At 37.7% G+C, this 19,018-nt stretch overlaps 1 protein-coding gene across 2 annotated transcripts in view; it reads left to right on the forward strand.

Moving 5' to 3' along the window:
* The window catches only part of LOC118449025 (uncharacterized), a 239,767-nt gene that overhangs the window by 145,064 nt on the left and 75,685 nt on the right, over positions 1-19,018 (forward strand). The gene's annotated exons all lie outside the window — the stretch shown is intronic.

Raw genomic sequence — 19,018 nt, forward strand, 5'->3', positions numbered from 1 at the left:
TTTTCAACTTTCCCCGTTCCAAAACGATCTTCGACTGAGCATTCATTGTAATATCGCAGATTGTTCTCGTTTAATCGTTAATTCTCGTTAATCGTTGGAACATTTCAAATTAGAAAAGAAAATTGTCCTTCGCAAACGATCTTCAACGTATTTCTGGATAATTTCATGACGGCGGTACTACTAAAATCAGGCAGTCCCGTGTCGCACCTTTAATGTCAACATTATTTCGCGCACGATTTCGACGCGTCGACGCGCGGAAATTGACAGGCGGCTCTTTTGTTCGTTGAACAATGCGTTCGAATCGACCGAAGGAAAAGTTATGACCGTACGAGCGAATTAATTCGGACCATTTATATATATATATATATATATATATATCTCCCTCCTCCGGCCCTACTCACCACATTATCCGATCGAGCATTATATCGGTATATAGAGTGCGTATATACCGAGATAATTTTAAACGCACGCTCTCTTATACAACGATACGTCGAATTACGTTAAATCCAATTTTACAAATAACACGTTATGCGTCTAAAACGCGATAATTATTCATGCAGTTTCTAATTTCCGAAAATAAAGGAAATGAAATAAAACGATGAAAAAAGTATATATACATATATACTTATATGAAACGGCAAACAGCTTTTACAATTCGTTGAAACCGTTTTCACGATGGAATTCATCGGATCAAAACCACTGTTCTTTCTCACTATGATTATGATGTAATTAAAAATAAAAGAAAAAAATAAAAAAAAAGATGTAAACAAATAAATAAACTCGTCATGAATTAAATTTTAATCGCGTGCTTAAAAAACCTGGTTATTATATACGAATGTTTTCCATTCATGATTTTTATGATTTTGCGTTTTTCAAAGGGAAAGAAAGAACAGGAGTAAAGAGAAAGAGAAAGAGAGAGAGAGAGAGAGAGAAATAGGCATATTAATAATAAAATATATCGATACTATCTGCCGAGCGCGAGTGTTCTGACATTGTTGTATCCCTTTTTCCATGGCAAACATCGATATTGTATTATCAAACGCGATTCATAAAACTCGTGGGAAGAAATGAAATACTAGATATCTGTATGCTCTTCGTTTATTATTTTCTCTCTCTCTCTCTCTCTCTCTCTCTCTTTCTTTCTCTTTTTTGTCGATGAGTTCAATACTTGTCAATCTCGTTGAAACATCGTTTTCCTCCTCGCTATAAAATTTCCAATTTCCTAACTAACCATCGGCTATCTACCAAGAATAAAGTAAAAGAGAAAATGGTTTAAAACTCGTGTACCTTAAAAAAATACGACAATGCTCTAGTGGCCTTTTTGAAAATGATCCACTCTAATATTGAAAGTCAAATCGATTTGGTCGCTTCGTTGATTTTAGTTACACAGTTGGATCACAGTCTTGGGTAAAGTCCGTAACAGGATTCTCGTGTGGCTCGTGAAACGTCAAATAAATTCATACGTCGCACAACATTACGTTACATCTCGCATGCATATATATATATATATATATATATATATATATATCCTGGTTCAAGATCCTGAGAGCAAGGGGAAACTTCAACGATGTATCTTACTGAGTTGTGCCCGCGAACTTTGCCTCCTCTCTAATTATCTAATCCGCGTCAGAGCTTCGTAATAATCGCGAACGTCGCGAAACGTATTATCGCATGAAACGGCATTGACGATGCCGACGAGAAGCTATGCCTCTATGTCGGTAATTATTTTATCACAAGCACAGCATATGACTCGAGAGTTTCTTCGATAACCGTGGATTTTTCTTTTTTTTTTTTCCTTTTATTTTTTTTTTTTTCTTCTTTCTTTCCATTGGAGCTATTAATTAAATTAAATCCCATAGAATCCCATAAGAAAGATCATATGAATTATTATTTCAAAGTTCGTTCGAATATCCTAAAATAAAATCTCTCCTTTTCTATCTCTTTCTCTATTTCCGGAAATTCACGTTACTCTTTGCCATCATCTTCCTCGTCGTTTTCGTTTCTATCCATTTTCTCCAAATTTAAGTCATCTCACGACAATGGAAGGAGAAACGATGTTAGTAGATATACATGTATATATATATATATATGCAGGTACATGTATAGATACATATATGTCACGTATAAAGACGATACGAGGCAAAAATCTATTTCACGACAGAAATCTCGGTAAGGATGAGGTATCTTCGTTTCACCCTCCTTTTCATCCTCTCTCTCTCTCTCTCTCTCCATTCATTCCCCTCTTCTCAACTCTTCTCCTTCTCGGTTTTGCAATTTCGCGTGCTACAACGAAGAATACAACACGTAACTATCCAAGGAGACACGAAAAGCGTGTCATTCTTTTTTCACGATCTCGAAAATACGCAGGTGTGAGACTCCTCGTGTCTCTTTCTTCTTCCTTCCAAGTAACGTCGTCATAGTTTATGCGGTAGCCGAATAACGTGCAATATGTACGCATACATATGTACGTAAATTTCATCTTTCTCGTGGTTATACGAAAGAGAATATGACGATGTAGTTTAGGATCGATAAGAACATTCATTTCATCTATCCATTGCTCACATTTTCTATTTCTTTTATTCTTACATTCATTTGCATATTTATTTTTTAATCGATGAACGTCGAAAAAAAGAGAAAAAAGAAGGGAAAAAAAGAAAAGAATGAAAAAAAAGAAAAAAAGAAAGAAAGAAAAAAACGAGAAAAAGGAAAAAGTGGAACAAACGTTCTAGAAACGAAGCAGATCGGCAATCTTTCATAATGTCTTCTTCCTTTCGAGTTCACAGGACCGACCCCATCGTCGATGACAAGCAGGCAAGTAGGTGAAGAAGAGACAATGTTTCATACTCGACATTACGGTCCGTAAACGTAATCTCGCGTCACGGAAGAGCTGAAAAACGAGGACTAAAAGAATGGGATAAATGAAGGGATGCGGACAGAGAAAGAAAGAGAGAGAAAGAGAGAAGGGTGAGGGGGAGGGAGATGGAGAGAGAAAGAGAATGGTCGTGGGTCAACAAAAAAGCTCAGAGGTTTCGCCATACGTCCAAAACGTACGAGCGCGTGTAAACGAAGAACCATTTATCAAAATCCACTAACCATCTCTCTCTCTCTCTCTCTCTCTCTTCTTCCACCACATCCCTTTCCTATTTCTCTCACTCTCTCATGTCATTTGGTATCGTTGGAATCAGAACAAACGGGAGTCCCTTTCCCAGTTCTCTCTTTCTCGTTTCGCGAGAAACAGGGAGAAAGAGAGCGAGAGAGAGAGAGAGAGAGAGTACAAGAGTTGGCCGAGTATTAAACCTAGATATATCACGTCATGGACAGAACCGACCTTGCTACATTGTCTACGTATATTCCGGCTATGGGAAACCCATACGTATTGCTATACCTCCAACCGATTTCACCTCCGAGAACTTCCGTCTATCGACATCGTTTATACACGACGTTTCCTTGTCTAAACTTTGCTATCGTCGAATCTAACGTTTCACGATCTCCGAAACCACAGAGTGTGATTACGTTTCAGTGTGATCGTTGCGTTGAAAATACCTTCTCGTTTAGCAAATAGACTTTGAAGGATTGCTCAAGTTAATTACAAAAGAAGAAGAAGAAGAAGAAGAAGAAGAAGAAGAAGAAGAAGAAGAAGAAGAAGGAGGAGGAGATAAGAAATGTATAAAATTCGATCGTCATGGTCTATATACACTAGATATTTATTCTTATATCTCAAATGCAATTTATAACGTTTATAGACTATTTATATAGATTAAGTTGAAGTTAATATAATTTTTCTCTTTATTATATTTCTCTCTCCTCCTCCTCCTCCTCCCCCTCTCTCTCTCACTCTTTCTTTCTTTTTCTCTTTATTTCGTTAGGCGAGAAAAATTTGCTTTCGTTTCTTCATAAATGAAATAAATTATTCGCAATAATTATCATTCGTTATAATTCTTCTTCTTTTTTTCTTTTTCTACATTGGCCGATCACATTTCGAAATGGAAATGAGATGAAAGAGTTTTCGATAGACGAAACGATGTTGGAAGATTCTATCCTCTCGGAGAGATAGACAATGTAAAGAGCGTGAGACCCGAGGCGATGTGTCTACATGAGGTTAATTCAATATAGCAACGCTTTTACAAAGGTGCCAAGCCTTTTCTGCACTGGCACGGTATAGTCCGTTATAAAATGTAAGATATTCTATTAACTTCACTTCGGTCTTTTCCTCGCGGGCAAATTAATTTTCATTCCGCACCACTCGGCAGCGGTAACCGGCCATCCACCCATTCCTCTCTACCTCTTCCCATAACTATAGTTGATGGACCGCCGAATATGTAGGTATTTTACTTTGGTTACAGTTTCAATACTCTTTCAACCCTTTGAGTCAGTAGGAAAGTACACGTACGTTTTGAATTTTTCATTAAAGAAATTCTCTCGTTAATTTACGTCCAGTTTTCGTTCTACAAACGGCTAACGAAACTACTTGTTATTTAATTATGAAGAAAAAAAAAATAAAAATGAAAAAAAAAGAAAATATTGAAAAAGAAAGAAAGACGCGAATATGCGAAAGAAATTAAGAAAAAAGAAAGTAAAAAAATGTCACGCATTGGTAATAAATTCACTGTTCAAAGAATTGAATATGACAGGGCAGGTAAAGGTAGGGCATACAAATATATACGAATGTAATAATAATTTCGACTTTGAAACGCCATTGATTATCAAAATATTATTGAACGATAGCTCTCATTTTTCTTCTTCTTCTTCTTCTTCTTCTTCTTCTTCTTCTTCTTCTTCTTCTTCTTCTTCTTGTCATCGAAATGAAATTTCTAACTTAAACGAGCGATATCATAAATTTTATAGATCGTTAAATATCCGGAGGATAAGAATGAAAGAAAAAGAGGAACATTCGTCGCAAAAGAGAAATGCTTTGGCATCTCCTCGAAGGATTTCATGGGAAACCGAGAAACGAGATAAAACGAGTCGTGAAAAATCTCCAGTGCAAACACGATATTCTAGGATCGAAGGCAAACAATGTTGTTTGGTCGATGAAGCCTCTTCGGAGAACTAATGTCTCGTTGTAGTCTACCAACAAGATATTTTTCTCCATTCATGCAGACGGTCCTGAAATCGGCTCGCGTCTGCCTTTTACGACGTAGTTAAACCTTCCGTTCGAAAATTACGCGTTGTACGCTCGGCCCCGTTGAAATACGTACGTGTTTTCCCAAGCAACGTGCACCGCACGTGCGTACACTACTTTTACATACGTAGCTACGATACTTAACGTATGTACGTAAATAAATTCGTGTAACTACACACGACTAGGACATACAACGACATCGATAAAATTCAATGAAAAATTACTACTACTACTATTAATACTGCGCCACTAGAATCTACGTATTTCTGTACCACGTAGGGCCGAACAATCAAACGTAACGATGCGATGCACGAGGATCGTTACGAAGCGATACGACGTACAGCAAGGAAAATGATATTCGAACTACATCGATAATAGAGTTTATCGAATTAACACCAGCTATGACGTCGAACTGCGACACCTACGTGATCAACACTTTTGACCCGTCATCATCGATTCGCTTCGAACGTTCCTTCCCCTTCTCTCTCTCTCTCTCTCTCTCTCTCTCTCTCTCTCTCTCTCTCTCTCTCGTTACGAATTAATTGCTACGCCAAACGTTTCTATTGGCTTATTATTACTAAATTTGCCCGAGTACCATCAATTTATTTTCTATAAAGTTATAATCGTATAGAGATATTCGTTGGATATCGCGTCGACCGTATAAATTTCAAAAAAAAGATGAAAATAAATTCAGCGATAAATATTAATTAATTATAAAGACGATTTGAAATTCGTCGTTGAATCTTTTACGATATCGACGAGACAAGTTCCTTTCTTATCTTTATCGTTTCAAAACTACTCTTACATTTCGTTATCATATCGATTTAATCAAAACACTCTCTTGATCGATACAACCGTGATTACCTATTACCAACCGATCGAATAATATTTTCCGAGCGTAGACACATACTTACTCATTTACCACGAGTGATGCTATCAGATAAATCAAAATGTTTTCCATCGGTTAAAGTCATTAATTCGAAGTAGTTCTCGGTTGACGTAGAAGGGTTCTAAAAGTCTTTGAACGGAAGCAACCGCAACACGATTTCCGCACGACGCAGCAGTGATGGCGGCGACGGCGGCGGCGGCGGCGATGACGGCGGCGACGAGGACGAAACGAAAGGAAACTTTCCCTTTGATCGATTATTTATAATCCAAAGAATGAAGAGCCGTTTATAACGCATTTCGCCGACGGCTTAGCTAAGGATAACGGCTAGGACCCTACGCTATTTTAGAGCCACTTAACGGAGGATTAGAGATAGTCGACGCATAATTAACGACTCCAAGTTTTGTCGCTTTTCGTCGCAACGTATACGAGGATAGTGCATCGGCTGGCGTGTTACGCTGAAAGATTAACGAAGAGAAACAAAGATAGAAGGAGACAGAGAGGAGAGGGGGGAATGGAGAAGGAGAAGGAGGACCGACAAGTTCGAAAGGAAAAAAGCGGATAAACTTATCTCTCTTAATCGAGGCTTTCATCGAATCCTTCCATTCGAGAAAATTAAACGATCCACTTTTATTTTCTTCTCCCTCTTCTTCTTCCCCGTCTTCTTCTTTTTCCTCTTCTTCTTCTTCTTCTTCTTCTTCTTCTTCTTCTTCTTCTTCTTCTTCTTCTCCTTCTCCTTCTCCTCCTGCCTTATTTTTTTTCCTCTTCTTCTTATATTCTTCTCTTCTTTGCGAAAAAGAATAATCAGTTGAGTTAGATTTAAGAAAAAGAATCTTATTCGATCTTAACGCGACTATCTTTTCAAAAGCGGATTTTCCAGCACTTTACCAGCGCTTTACATTTAAAGATTCCATTCTTTCGGATAATCGAGTTTTTTTAAGACGGGAAACGTTTTCAGGAGGAGGAGGAAGAAGAAGAAAAAACGGGGAAAAAAAAGAAAAGAAAAGAAAAGGAAAAAAAAGGTAAAAAGATGAAGGGAGGAACAAAATATAAACAAATGAAAAAATAAACGAATAAAAAGCTTTAGAAAAGTCGAAAGAAAATATTTTCATCGATTCCTCTGTACGACGTTTTTTTCGTATGACGATACATTATTCGTCATACGATTGCAAGTCAATAAATTAATAGCGCAAGCTAGAGAAACTTTGGTCCTTTATCCTTCGTGGCTTTGTCGCGCTACTAGAACCCGCTTTCTGTAATTGCACAACCCGGTAAAATAGTTTACCCCTGTAGACCGCCCCTTCGTTTTCTATCATCCTCTTTTCCTCTCTCTCTCTTTCTCTCTTGCTCGCGCGCGTAGCAACCACTTAAAATCGAGTTACGTGGAAGACCGATCGAAGATAGCAACGATTGTATTCCGGTCTCTCTTCTTCCTTCTCTCTTTCTCTTTCGCAATCGTTAGTACCAGCAGCACCACCAGCACTACCACTAGCAGCAGTACCACTGGCTACTACCATCATCACCGGCAACCACCGACAGGTCGCACACTCTCAGCCTTACCTGCTCGTTTAATGCGGCCAATGAAATTCCAATGACGTAATTGCCGCGGTAATTAGATAATTGTGTACTCGACTTTACGATCGACTCGCCGCTGAATTCGTAACGAAATAACGGCCTAATAAAAGACTGCCGCTATGTTAGTTGGAGTGGTGTATACGTACATACAAAGCCTTTAAATGCTTTAACATTTCTCGTCGTTGCTTCGTATTTATATATGTACGTATTTAGATGTATGAATATATATATATATACATATGTGTGTGTGTGTGTGTATGTGTGTGTTTGTATGTGTACGTGTATATTTGAGCGAAGAGAATCATCATCTGCACACATTTGATTTGCAGATTGTGATCGAAAGGAATCTGAAGATTTAATGCCGTCCTACCGTAAACGTATTGTACGATGCACTTTTAACGAGTCGTGAATACGTAAGCAACAAAAAGCGAAAGAATAAAAAAGAAAAGATTGGTCGTCATATCGGTGCAAAAAAAAAAAAAAGAAAAGAAAAAGCAAAATAACGACAAAAAAATATTGATTTCCCTTTGACTTTATTTTATACGAAAGGTTCAGCGAAACGGGAAAAAGAAAAGAAAAAGGAACGATTCGATCGATTTCTTTTCGAAACAGCATCCCGAAGAAGATAATTAAGCGAGAAATAATTAAATATCGTAGCTAGTTTTTCTTTTTTTTTTTCTTTTTTCTTTCTCTCTTTCTTTTCTTCTTTTTTTCTTCTTTTTTTTTTTTTAAATCGAACGGAACGTTATTAAAGTCGAATACACCTCCCGCGAGAATGGCCTTTGACGGTAATAACTAACCAACGGCTATTCCCTCAGCTCTATTTTTTTTTTCTTCCCTTCTTGTTTTTCTTTTTCTATTTTTTTTCTTTTTTTTTTTTTATTATTTTCCTTTTCCTCTTTTTAATTCTATTCTTGAAACTTAGTCGACACGACACGACACAACGGGGCACGTGTATCTACACAACACGCTTTCAGTAGCACGCACACGAAGGTACCATTCTCTCTATCTCTTTCTATTTCCCTCGTCTCGCCTCGCATAACACACCGGACACGTAACACACCCTTTTCGCGCAACGCTCGTGCGCCCTTTTATCCGAAGGCGCTTTAATTAACGTTAATGAGACGAGCACGAAGGCGTTGCGGAGGAACGGCTTGGGGAATACATTTAGGTGTACGGAAAAATCGAGAAAGTTGTGCAAGAAAATGTCTATCTCTCTTTTTTTATGCAAATATATATATACATATATATATATATATATATATATATATATATATATATATATATATATCCGTTCTTCTAATACTCTTACAAGCTCGGAATAAGAAAAATTGAGTCGGCGCGAAGAATATTCCGACAAGAGAGGAAAACGAGTTCGGAAGTGCGCTTGGAAAAATCGACGCGTTCGCCCGTCGAAATTTCGTGTAGCTTCGACAAAAATAAAGGAATGGGATGGATACATCTACGTCGTGTTCTTTCCTATAGGTTTTACCACTTTTTCACAATTTATTTCTCTCTCTCTCTCTCTCTCTCTCTCTCTCTCTCTTTCTCTCTCTCTCTCGCTGGCTCTCCTCCTCTTACATCTCAATAGTTATTTCGAGATCTTGTAAACGTTTTACTTTCTCTTTTCCATTCTGTTTAATAGAACTTGTCTTTAAGAATAAGAATGCTTTTAATTTTTTTCTCCTTTTACTTTATATTTTTCTCCTTTTTAACTTCATTTAAATACTTAGTAGAAGGATTCCAAGAAACGGAAGAATATTTACTAAAATATGCTAAACGCGAGGAAACAGAAATAGAAAGTAGAGAAAGAAAGAAAGAGAGAGGTAAAGATAGAGCGATAGATATATATATATATATATATATATATATATAGAGAGAGAGAGAGAGAGAGAGAGAGAGAGAAGAGGACTATGGTAAATGAGATAAAAATGTTACCGATACTTTCCTACGAGATCCGCATTCGAATCGTTTTCCCGGGAGCAGCAGGCAACTACTAGGAAATAAAGCTCGCTCGGTTTCCCTTCTACCAAGAACATCTATCACGGATATATTCTTTATCGAGACTGCCTAGCTCGTCGTGGTATCGAGTTCGAACACAATACGATTTGGCGACGGTCCTTCCGGCAGGGACGAGACATATTTTAACGATAAAATATCACGATATCACATATTATATTATTTATGAAAGAGAATATTCACGAATTGGCATTAATCGTTATAATCAAATATTTCCATTATCGATTCTTCCATTTACAATTACGACAATCTCGTGGGAAGAAGGATCAACGATCGAGAATTTACGATCTATCCCATGTGAAATTGTATAAGGGAAGAAATATACAAAATAATAAAAGACGGATGCGAATATTTAGAATTTCTCTTATGACTGAATAATACTTTTCTCTAGTATATCCCCGTATGGTCTTGCATATTCACGTTGAATAATGTCGATCGTTAGAGAGATACGTAAAATCAATAGGAAAAGCATAAATTCGATACAAACCATTCGTCCGGCTGTAGCATCTCTCCTACTGTCCCTCTCTCTCTCTCTCTGCGCATATATATATATATATGTATATATATATATATATACACATACATACATGCAATATGCATACACGCACGTATCCTCTCGTCCCAGTGACCTAACAACCGACAGACGGGAATGCCGTGCGGAATCGAACGAACGTAATAAAAACATTTCGACTCGTTTTGCCGCACGAGAAACAGTATAAAACCGCTCTCGAAAATTTCCACGATTTTTCGCGCTACTCTCGTTGTTCTATTTTTTTTCTACTCGCGAGATAACGCATACGTAGGTTGTGATCGTTAATGAATTTGAGAGAATGAATGTCCTCGTTCATAAAACAAAACAAAATAAAAACATAAAAAAAAATTATGATCACATGTATTTTGTTTTTCTCTATTTTCTTTTTTTTTTCTTTTCTTTTCTTTTTTTTTTTTTTTTTTTTTTTTTTTTTTTTTTTTTTTAATAAAAATTTTCGCAAGTTTGCGAACGTTCATCGTTCTATTGATTCTTTCGAAAGCGAATTTTGAATTCACTTGATCATAAGTTATTTTTTCTAACTTATTTTCTTTATAAAACATTGGTGCATTTCCGAAGGAGTGAGAGAGAAACTGAGAGAGAATGCATTTCTTTGAAAACTTTGAAAATAGTAGATAATCTAGTAAGAAAAGAAAAAAAAAAAAAAAAGAAAAAAAAAAAGAGAAGAAAAAAATAGGCGCTTATTGGCAAAATGCATCGATTCGTGTGCGTACGCACGCGCGTTCTTGTGTTCTATGCGATGGTCATGTACGGTGGAACGATGATTGACCTCTTGCGGCGTACCGTAATCGAATCTCTCGTAATCTTCCCTGCGGCCGTTGATCGCGATCGATGGTTTTGTGCCGTTAGTTCTCTACGTGCTCGCTCTCTTTCACATTGCCGTCCTCGTTCTCTCGTTGACGGCCAAGGCTTATCTCTATTTCTCTACCTCATTCTTCCTACAAAATGTAGTTGAAGTAATTAACGTGTCTACGCGTAAAGTCGACGGAGATAAATAACGCGATAATAAATTTTCTTGATCGTTCCTTCGACGAGTCTCCCATTCCATTGTCACATCCATACGACATTATTAATAAACTAAATTAAAATTTGATTTCTTTTACGTTAATTATCACGATTATATTTATATTCGTTTTGATTTATTTAATTCAACTTGTTCAATCGCACATAGAGAAATCTAAAGTGTTGTTACATTTATAAAAAAAAAAAAAAAAAAAAAAAAAATAGTAAACAAATAAATAAATAAAAAGAAAAACAAATCCGTCAAATATTTTTTTTTTATCACAGAGGTGCGACAATTTAAAAGAAATTATTTGACTATTAAAGCAAATAGACATTGTAGACAATTTGCCAAAAATTTATAATCAAGAATTTTTACTCGCAACTCAGGTTGCCTCGCTATATATAATAGCATTTTATAGTATTTACCGTTCCTTTTTATTTCACTTGTATACATGGCTAATGCCGAAAAAAAAATTCTCTCTCTTTCTTTCTCTCATAGAGAGATGATATTTTCTCTTGTTTGCGGACACGCGTTGACTCGTTTTCTTTTTTCTTCGTTCACCACGCGCTGACCCAGGACGATTATATATTTTTTTTTTTCTTTTTTTTTATGCTCCTTGTGTGTCGAGAAATCACAGGAACGCGCTCGCACGCTCCCTTCGGGGTGGATTATTGTATTTGTAAATAATAGTAGATATTGTTTGCTCACTTGGGACCGTGACGGTGAGGGGTGGTCCGCATCTCAGCAAATCGTATTAACTTTTCTATCCTTTTCTCCTTTCTTCGCTTGTTTGCCGTACATTCGTCAATTTTCTTGAGATAACGCAATTTTTTTCAGTTATCAGCCAATAATACTACTAATATTACTAATAATAATAATAATAATAATAATAATAATAATAACGAGGAAACTTTTATCGCGTTAATTTTCTTCTTGTAAATATTTATACACGTATATACACAAAAGTCAACGTACGGACGATCGACGATCGATAAACAGTCGACGTAATTTCGTTCGAGATATACAACTTCCTTGGCACTTACTTCAATATCAGACACAAAGCGAATACAATGGATACTCACGACAAAGGAAACCACGAAAGAGAATAGAAATAATTCGTTGTAGGGAAATAACGTGAAATAAACCGGGACTATTATCATCCATCGTAATTAACTTCTCCTTCTCATAAGAGGGGAGAGATTCTCGTACCACGAGGTGAAGTCGTATAGCAGGTACAAAAATAAAAGGCAAGAAGACGATTTACGCGTGGCATTCTGCACGCGACGTCCAGCCAAGAAGGGGACGACAGTCAGAGGCAGCAGAGGTATAGGCAAGAGGCAGGGGGGCAATGGCAGTCGGTCTACCGAACAGCCGGGTGGGTATCCCTCGAATCATCGACAGGTGCCGTGTACATAACTCGCCGTTTGGATATATCTGGCATATGTCCTTTCTCGGACGTGGAATAAAGAAATTGAAGCTTGACGGCTGTCGTCTCTTCGACTAAAAGAATCTCCATCGAACGCATATTTATTTTTAGAATGAATAAAAGGAAAAAGAATCATCATCTTCATTTTTTCCTTTATATACACACACACACACACACACACACATATACATATATATATGTACACATAAATATATCGTTATTAATATATCAATTTATCATGTTATAATCCAATTATCATATCGTTGATTTAATTGAGAGATTAAATGAATTGTCGTCATTAATTCAATGATTACATATTGACCTCTAAAAACTGATTAACTTTATATATATATATATATATATATATGTATATCCATTTTCTCTTTCTCTCTCATTTTCATTTACTATCAATTTTTCTTCGTTACATCTCGACTAATTCTTTACAAAATACGATCGGCAATCGTCTCTCGTACGAAAAACGATGCGCCAGCAAAAAGTTCTTTCTCATCGTCGTAAGATCGACGAGGTCCGTTTCTCTGTCTGGAAAAACGTTGGATAGGGGTAGAAAAGAAAAAGGAGAGGAAAAGACAAACGAAAACGAAACGTGGCACGACAAAGCGATCGACTCGCTCGATCACCTCGGGATACCTTGGGATACCTTGGGAGACACCTTCTGAGAGGATGCGTCTCGGGACAAGCGCGCTTGTTCGGCAAAAAAGCGCGTGACTCCAGGTGCGTCTCGTCTTTCTCGCTAACGATCTTATTTCCTTTTTTTCTTCCTCTCTTTTTTCCCTTCTTCTTCTTCTGCTGCTTCTCTTTTTTTTTCCCTTCCTTTATCTCCGTTCTCTCTGCGGACGTTGCACGCAATTACACGTTGGATATCTTAGTTGGAGGGTAAACGGAAGAAAAAGCATCCTTGATCCATTTCCTCTCTTCCACATTTCTTCCCTTATTTCTCTCTCTCTCTCTCTCTCGCGCGCCCTCTCTCACTCTTACTCTCTTTCTTCTTCTGCTTTTCTTCGTTTTCCTGAAGCACTCGACCGCACAAACACCCTTCCTTCATTTCTTCCTTCCTTCCTTCCTTCCTTCTTTCCACCTTCGAACCACTCATCATATTTTCTTTCTTCTCACTCCTCCTAATTTTCTATATCTCTCACCGAGGATCCCTTTTTTGCGACGACGAGTGGGTATCCTGAAAAAAGCGTGCCTCGCACGACGATGAGGGCGAAGACGACGACGACGATGACGACGACGACGACGAGGACTACGATGACACGACGAGGAGGAAAGGACTGAGGGAGGAGAAGCGAAAAATAGAGAAGAAAGAAAAAAAACCAGGAAAAAAAAGGAAAGAAAGAAAGAAAAGGATGGTGGGGTTTATGCTTATAAGGGTGACGTCTGTTTTCATCCCTTGGCCGTGCATTCGTATCTATCGAGGTATAAACAGAGACGTAGATCGACCCTCCATTTTACGAACTTGTGGGCCTCCCTACTTTTCCCTACTCTTCCTCGAATGTCGAACATTAACGTCGGATGCAGCTGGAATGAGGAATGAGGCTGAGGGGTTATTCGTGATGATAGCGAGAAAGAGAGAGAGAGAGAGAGAGAGAGAGAGAGAGAGAGAGAGAGAGAGAGATGTGCCGTTTTGTAGGTTTGTGAGAATCGAGTAGGTGTATCGGTAATGATACGTTGCTTGTGCATAGCTTGCGCGTGTGCGCTCACAAAAGAGAGAGAGAGAGAGAGAAAAAGGAGGGTTGAAGAGAAGATAAAAACACGCGAAAGGGATGGATGATAGTGATACTAAAGGGTCGAGAGAAAGAGAAAGAGAAGAACGTATTCGCGAGAAGCGCGATTCTTTTCAGTCGAATTGTGTCGGGCGAGAGGTGCTAGCGACCGTGTGATAAATCGTCTAATTATCGGCTTTTCCTCGGCCATATTGTGCTCGTCGCTGATGTACAGGGAATGCACTTATTGTCGAGCAACGGCCCACCTCTCTCTCTGCTTCTCTACTTTTCTCTCTCTCTCTCTCTCTCTCTCTTGGCCCTCTCTCCTCCATCTTCCACCTTCCACCCTCTCCCCATGTATCCTCCCACGCCAACTCGATTTCTCGTTCTACTTTTTTTCCTCGCTCGTTCTTCGAGCGTATAACTATCCTGACGCTGCTGCTACTCTCAGCCATCTCTTGCTTGCCTTGTCGAGGCTAGTAACAACGCGATCGTTGCTACGGTAGTCTTTGTCTTCGAATTAATTGCTTTTAACGGGATGAGAATACCAGGGAAGGATGATCGGTCCGTGCTAACTTGCAGCGATATATCATTTTCCTAACCTTTTTCTTCTCCGTGTCTGTCTCTCTGTCTGTCTATCTCATTCGCGCGCGCTCTCTCTCTCTCTCTCTTTCTCTCTCTCTCTCTCTCTCTCTCTCTCTCTCTCTCTCTCTCTCTCTCTCCCTCCCTCTTTATCTCCATCTTCTCGATCCTTTGTCGTCGTCGTTGCTCTAAAATGTCTTTCATATTCATCGAGTGAAAAATATTTGTTTTCATAGCGTTTAGACACGTTGTCCTTCAGCGGGCGATCAAGATGAGACGTGTTATACACAACAAATACTCACGCATACATATAGCGCGCGCTTACATTCGCGCGTTTACTCGTGGTTATTGTCGAGTGAAAAGAAAAAAAAGTATAAGGACTTTGGAACGTTCGGCTAGTCATCTGACTCGAAACCGAGCTAGATTTATATCGTCAGTCGTTCGAAGAGGAGACGCATCAACTTTCTCACGCGAGGAAAAGTTCTCTTCTTTGTTTTTACTATCAACGCGTGTCGCCGAATACAACGAATTAATAACAAGCAGAAATAGTCGGCAGAGACATCGTAATAATTAATTTACTAACTAACTCGGATGAAATTATCGCCGGTACGTATTCACGGTTGGTGCTTAAAGACTATTAATATCCGTTATTGGTGATAATCATTTACTGTCTATGAAGAGAGTATCGTTGCTATATCTCTCTCTCATTCTGCCCTTACCGTTATATTCATTACGCTTTCATTAAGCTGTCACTGGCACACACAGCCATTTTATATCGAGTTTAGAGCGATATTTAATCCGTCTGTCTGTCTGTCCGTTGGACGGACAACGCTCGAAAACAAAATCAAATAGAATGACGAAAAGTATTTAATAAATAAACCGGCTCGTGCGATAACGCACCGAGTATCTATGTATGGCGTGTATATATGTAAATTTATCTACTATATATGCTCGCACATACGCACCCACACACATACACACACACACACATCGAGATACTTCATTAGATCGATAGAATGAGAGAGACTGAGATAAAGAGAACATCTCTTGTGCTAAAAAGAGAGACGAGAGAGAGAGAGAGAGAGAGAGAACACAAGCTAGCATATATCTATACTTGCATACGTGCGTAGGGTGCGTAACGAAGAGGGAGAGTAAGTACTGGATCTAATGCGAGCGTAATGGCGATAACGACGCTGGCTTTCCAACGTGAGTTTCGTTAATGCTATCGGTAGCTGTTTACACGCACCGAAACGCCATTCTTGGCGATTAATACACGTGCATGCGTGTACGCTCGTCGTTAAATACGATGACTGGTCTCTCTCGACTATAAACCTCCCCTCTCTCTCTCTTGTACTTCCCTCATCATCAATGTTAACTAATATACGTAGGTGCGTACCTATGTATATATGTGTACATATATATATATGTATTAGACGTATAGTAATCACATTAAAGAAACTCGCATGTTACGCGACACAGATAAGAAAGATGTCGATGAACTTGCATTCGTTTTCCTTGATTCGTCGTCAAGATTGTACTTTCTTCTCTCTTCCTCTCCTCCTTTTCCATGCTCTTCGAAGATAATGATGAGGTGTACTAATGAACAAAAAGCAAATGAATTTGTATCTTTATTAATTTCTTCATTTCTATTTATTAATTTCTTTTCTCTCTCTCTCTCTTTTCCTCTCTCTTTTCCTCTTTGTATATATATATATATATATATATATATATATATATATATATATGTACAAAAGTGTCCCTTCGATAAGAGAAAGAATTTTTAAAACGCATATCGTTCGTATTATCTTTTTTCAAAAATCAAAACGCACGACTCTTATCGTTTGAAAGTGTAAAAGGTGAAAGTAGAGATAGAAAAGTAATAAAGAAAAAGAGATAGAGGAGGGGGAAGGGAAAGGTAATAGGAAGAGAACAAAATTTCCCTTCTCACGTTACTCTTTCGATTCACGTTGGGCGTTCAATATCGTCGCACATACTCGATTGCACGGTGAATAATAAAATCGATGCGTGGAATCGACACCAACCTGTCTCTATCTCTGTCTCTCTTTCTCTCTCTATTCTTCTATATGTACGTGTATATATATATATATATATATATATATATATATATATATATAATCTGTGCAATTTTCGTGCAAAACAGCTTTTTTGCCCTATCATTCCTGTCATTTTCTTCGTTTCCTTTTTTTTCTGTTTTTCTGTTTTTATTTTTTTTTTACTTTTTTTTTTTAACTCAATAGCCACTAAAAACAAAAAAAAAAATAATAAAAAAAAGATAAAGCCCGTCGCTCATAACTCTCGTTAACAACATCGAGAAATTATGTACATATATAGGTAGTACGTATGTATATACATATCTCCAAACGATCGTCTGCGAAACTCGAACACGAGGACCATTATTCGCTATATTGGAGCCCAGGATTATCAATCATTGATCGTCCTTGAATATCGCGCAACAATGATCATCGTGATTACCGGACAACATCAAAGGACTTTCGCGTTAACCATGCGATTCTAAGCACGATTATCATCTAAATCGATCGACTCGTCCTATATGAGAAAATCGTCAAAATCTAATCTTTCTTTAAAATATTCATGAAATTTGATAGATTGATCGTATTTATTATAATAAAGTGTTTTTTTAATAAAAAGAAGGAAAAGTTTGACTTTACAATGAACGTTCTCTTTCTCTCTCTATCTCACTTTTTCTTTCTTTTACGATTGGATACGTCGTCGAGCGAGAAAAATCGAAAGTCAATGGTTGTGCGCGTTTTACTCGCACGGAAAATACCTTTCCCTTAGAACGAAGCGTGACAGCATTTGGAGGTAGAAATGGCCCTACGTAATAATAGCCCCCTTGGCTCGATATATGTTGTTTAATCCGATTGATCGAACGCTAAAGGGCGTTATTATCGCCTTACAATTTCCAAGTAGGACCGTTCGGCCAGCAACGAGGCATAGAGAAAACGTATGTGTATATATCTATGTATATATATATATATATATACACACGTAAAGATACGTATACGTACATATGCCCGAATGAATGCGTTTCAGCAACCTTTGCACCCCGTAGCGCCTCGTGTGTGGAAGTTTGACAGGACGCTGGCGGGGTAACAATGCGCGCGCGCGTGCACGCTCGTGTCCGACGATGCAGTCGAGACTTCAGAAGTCAACCGGCTATACGTGGCCTCCCGCCGTTCTGATCAGCTCCCCGGTGTTATGATCGTTCTATGATTGAAATTTTTTGATTTGATTTACGTCTACGTTATGTGACTGTGCGATAATATTTATGCGTATCTTTTCCGATATTTATATATAGTGAAAATTGAAGAAAAAGATTGACACCGACGAGAAACTGATTTATTATTATCGTGATATAATGATCGACGATAAGGTGTGTAAATCGTTTTTCCTTTCTTTCTTTTTCTTTTGCCAATCAATTTCCTTCTTGATACTCATTCTATATGTAATATTATTTTTAAATAAGTGTAACATTCCATTTTTAATTCCCGCTAAAGGCACATTATACCATATGTGAATGTATGTATATATGTACTTAAATTGTATGAGAATGACCTATAAAAATAGTCTAAAGAATGCTTGATTTTCCATGAAAACGATATTTGCATCGATGTATGTAGTACGAACGTGTTGGTAGCATGTTGAGACGAGAGAGTTGGCAGTGATGGTACGCCAAGGGGTGGGTTTAATTCATGAAAGCATTGAATACGAGTTTAATGCTAAAAGTATATGTATATGTATACTTGCGTGTATATATGCATACATACATACACATATACATATATATATATATATATATATATAGTTTCTCTAGGATAATTTATATACGGGCAACCCCGAAGAGATTATCGCGTACTTTACGATGTTGCCGAAAGCCCTTCCTTTTTGCTACTTTTTATATTTTCTTGCCTTTTCAATTTTCGAGATTACGTAATATCACGTTTGTTTTAGATTTACATGCATGCGAAAGACTTTATCGTGTCATGGCAATTTATTATTAAACGCGTAGATACACGCAACGTGTTAGGGATAAATGTGCCAGGCGATAAAATTATTTTTTTCTATTATACAATAATTCTTATAAAGATT

This window comes from Vespa mandarinia, chromosome 6 (assembly GCF_050613455.1).
Source record: "Vespa mandarinia isolate Hongniang chromosome 6, ASM5061345v1, whole genome shotgun sequence".
Taxonomy (NCBI): Eukaryota; Metazoa; Arthropoda; class Insecta; order Hymenoptera; family Vespidae; genus Vespa; species Vespa mandarinia.